General features: G+C 57.5%; 1 long non-coding RNA gene across 1 annotated transcript; it reads left to right on the top strand.

The window, feature by feature from the left end:
- The first annotated feature begins 370 nt into the window (after window positions 1-370).
- On the top strand, window positions 371-3,876 carry LOC130259653 (uncharacterized). Its single transcript, XR_008841679.1, has 3 exons — window positions 371-1,384; window positions 1,491-1,589; window positions 2,240-3,876. It is a non-coding gene; the product is annotated as an uncharacterized LOC130259653 (long non-coding RNA).
- The last annotated feature ends 263 nt before the right edge of the window (window positions 3,877-4,139 follow it).

Here is a 4,139-nt window from a genome sequence, read left to right as displayed (position 1 = left end):
GGGCCGGGGCGGGTGGGGGGAGCGGAGCGGAACGGGCCCGGGCTGGGAGTGGTGCGGGGCGGGGCCGGGCCGGCGCAGGTGGGGGAGCGGAGCTGGACCGGGCCGGGCCGGCGCACCAAAGCGGGAGGCGGCGGCCGCCCCTTTCATGTCCCTCAGGGCGCACCCACATCCCCATCAGCGACACGCGGCAAGCCCGCATTCCCCCGCAGTGATCCCCACGACCCCTCAGCGTCACACTATCTACCCTCGCCTCAGTTACAGGGAGGCTACTCCGTGCCTCTCAGAGAAGCTCACGGATCCTCAGCGATACTGGAGACACCTACGTCCCCAGAAATACCTTTGCGTCCCGTCAACAACATAGAACGTACACACCATTCCTGCAGTGACCCTCACGGATCCTCGGCGATAACCAGAGGCACCTGCGTGCCCCAAACCACCTCTGCTTCCCCTCAGCAACGTGCAGCGGCCACACCATCCCTTCAGGGACCCTCATGCCCCCTCAGCAACACACCTGTCTGAACCGCCGCTGCCGCGTGAGGGGAGCGGCCCCGCCCCGCCCACATGGGGACACCACTGAGTTCCGGCCCCTGCGCCAGAGATGAGGGGGTGCGACGCCGCCGCGGCTGGGCGGGGAATGCGCCGCTGCACTGCGGCACGGCCATGGAAATGGCGTCTAACCCCCCTCCCCCGCCCAGGGACGCTCGTGTCGCCTTAACAGCACACGGGCACTCGGCCGTTCAGTTATCTTTTATTCCCTCAGTGACGTGTGGGGCACCTGCCACTCCCCTCAGTGACCTCTTCTCTGCTCATGTTCCCCAAATCACCTCAGACTTTTCCCCAACTGTCTCCCTGAGAGAGACTCTCAGATTTTTCCGCCCAAAACAGCCGCTCCATGTCCCTCAACCATTACCGCAGCTTTTGTTCCCAGAGACTCAATTTTACCCCAAAATGTTCATTCCTTGCCCACAGATGACGCCTGGGTATTCCAGCAATCCTCCCCCATCACATTCTTGGTGTTCCCTCCGGCATACCTCATGTTTTCCCCTCAAGAACTGCGGAATCCTCCGACGGCCGCCATGTCTGAGCCCAGGGGCTGCCTCCCCGACCGTGTGTGGAACTCCGCGTCGCCGCTCAAGGTGGATACCGAGAGAGTCCGAATTCCCGGGAGTTCGTGAGGGGAGCGGGGCCGACCCGCCTACATGGCGGACACTTCGCTACTGAGGTCTCGCCCCTTCGTCTGAGGCAAGCGGAGTGCGAAGTCACCGCGACTGGCCGCCAACTAAAATGGCGTCTCCTTCCCCTGAAGGACACTCGTGTGGCGGGAGGCGCCGACACGTGAGGGCGGCGGCCGCCTCGCGCCTTAAATCCCGCCCCTGCGTCAGAAGTGGGCGGGGCGCGAGGCGAGCGGGGCGCGAAGCCGCCGCGGGTGGGCGGGGAACGCGCTCCTGCCGCCCCGCCCCGCAACTGAAATGGCGTCTACCTCCGCTCAGGGAAAATGGCGTCTTGTGAGGCGCTGACCCGCCGTCTGAAGACCCGCCGTCTGAATTCCCGCCGCACACGGCGAATGCCTCGCGGCTGAGATCGCGCCGGTGCGTCTGAGGCGAGCGGGGTGCGAGGCGAGGCGGGCGCGGGGCGGGGCGGAGGCAAGGCGGGCGCGGCGCGAGGTGGGCGCGGGGCGGGGCGGATCGGGCGCGGTGCGGGACGAGGCGGGCGCGGAGCGGATCGGGCGCGGTGCGAGGTGAGGCGGGCGCGGCGCGGATCCGGCGCTGTGCGAGGCGAGGCGGTGCGGGACGGAGCGCGGCGGGCGTGGTGCGGAGCGGATCGGGCGCGGTGAGAGGTGAGGCGGGCGCGGCGCGGATCGGGCGCGGTGCGGAGCGGGCGCGGTGCGGTGCGGATCGGGCGCGGTGCGGATCGGGCGCGGTGCGGAGCGGGCGCGGAGCGATGCGCATCGGGCGCGGTGCGGGGCGGATCGCGCGCGGAGCGGTGCGGATCGGGCGCGGTGCGGAGCGGATGGGGCGCGGAGCGGTGCGGATCGGGCGCGGTGCGGAGCGGATCGGGCGCGGAGCGGTGCGGATCGGGCGCGGTGCGGGGCGGATCGGGCGCGGTGCGGAGCGGATCGGGCGCGGTGCGGGCCGGGCAGGGTGCGAAGCCGCCGCGGCTGAGCGGGAAACGCGCTCCTGCCGCCCCGTAACACAAATGGCGTCTAATTCCCTTCGGGAGCTTCGTGTCCCCTCAGCAGCACACGGGCAGCCGTCCGTTCCTTCAGTGACTTGTTACTTCCTCGGCGACACCAGGGGCACCTGCCCTCCCCGGAGTGACCCTCACACCCCCTCAGCACGACTCGGGGCACCCACCTCTCCCTCAGCGTTCGTTCTGCTCCTTACAGATTAACATTTCCTTTCAGGCATTTCTGATAACTCTGCTCTTTCATTAATTCCTTTTAACTGAGCTAGTAGGAAATTGTTTAATGATTCTCTAAAGATCCAAGATGGCTAAATATCCTAATAAGGCAGTTTTATTTCACAAATAATATTGCATTCACCGATATAATTGAATTGTAGTGTTTTTTGCAATAGGCATGTCCCTAGCAATGGGATATGCAACAGCCTAATCCAGAGGCAGTTTTGGCAAAATGAGTTTATCCTTTCCCAGAGCTAAGTATCAGTCAGTGGAAAATCATCAGACAGATGGTTTACTCTGAGATAATATTTAATAACCCTAGAAAAAGAGAGAAGAGCCCTGATCACTGACTTCCTCTGGAGTAAAATTCCCCATGCTCGGGGTTTTGCAATAGTTGATATTCTCCTTTGATTGTAGGTGCAGCCTCAGGAAAGGAAATTATTCTCTAATTCTCCTCCCCTTTATCTAAAGCTTCCCCTCTTCATGACAAAAGTATAATAGATGCAGACTCAGGTTTAGAAATTGGTATGTACCTTCCCCTCAGTGTTAGGACCCCCTATTCATCTGCAGAATGAAGAGTTCTCTAAGCTTTTAATGTAGGTCAGGCTCAGCTCTTCACGGTGTATTCAACCAAAATGCAGCCATTAAGCTTCCCTTTAAAACTCTCCTTTCCCAAGCCAAGAGCCCTGGCATAGCACTGTAATTATAAACTGCAAGTTCCAAAATTAGCAGGTGGTAAAGGTGAAAGAGGATAGAAGCACAACACACCCCTGGCTCATCATTTGTTGAGTGAGGTCCAGCGCAGATGGGAAAACTAAGAAGCACTTTGTGCTTTGAGCTGACTCAACAAAACGCAGGGAAAGGGCAATTCTCACTGCACAGCGAGCAGAGCTCCCACTCCAAAGGCAAAGATGCTCCTCCTGCATCAGTGTGGAACTCTCCTGGCTGCAGCTGATGAGGGACCTCTGCAGATCCCTGCAGGGAGAGACTGCAGCTGCAGGCATCAGGTGTTCAGACAGCCCAAGTGTTTGGCAGAGACCTAAGCAATGATTTCATAGAAACAATAAGAATTCTGTACCTTGGAAATAGGGCAGAACATAATTTATGTTCAGTACCTCCAACACTTGAAGTATGAAGAATTGGGATTTAATAAAACAGTAAAATAAGCAACTTCAAAAGTGATTAGGATGGCAGCAGGATTGCAGGAGAGAAGAACTCAAGGGTGGGACAGGTACAGACAGATTTCTGGAGGTACTAATAGGCTTTTACAGACAGAAGCACCACCTTTGTCCTTTCTTCTTTTTGAGTTTGTTGGAAGTTTGTTAATTTATCTTTTCACTTGAGGCCTCTCTGCCAGTAGGACAGAAACCAGAGTTTCTTGGGAAGGAGTGTCAGCAGCTGGCTCTGTTTAGTTAATTCTTGTCCTGAGCTGCTCTGTGCTGTTGCAGTGTGCCCTGGTAAGATGTACCAGTGTCCCCTGAGACAATTGCATTGCAGTGATGATTATCCACATATCTGGGTCTTGTGTTTGGATTTATGTTGGAAAAGAAACCTTCCAACATCTTTTTTGCTTTGTCAAAATTACCTCCAGTCAATCTTCTGAGCAATCATGACAAACTTTAAGAATCTTGTTTGGTTTTTTTTTTTTAAGTGAGGCTCCAAATTTAAAATTTAATCCTTTTGACAGGGAGCCTTCCCACCTTGCAGGAAGGTTAATGATTAGACTGGGATCACCAGGT

This window comes from Oenanthe melanoleuca, chromosome 15, assembly GCF_029582105.1.
Source record: "Oenanthe melanoleuca isolate GR-GAL-2019-014 chromosome 15, OMel1.0, whole genome shotgun sequence".
In the NCBI taxonomy this organism is placed as follows: Eukaryota; Metazoa; Chordata; class Aves; order Passeriformes; family Muscicapidae; genus Oenanthe; species Oenanthe melanoleuca.
This window is presented reverse-complemented; position numbering and strand designations above follow the sequence as displayed.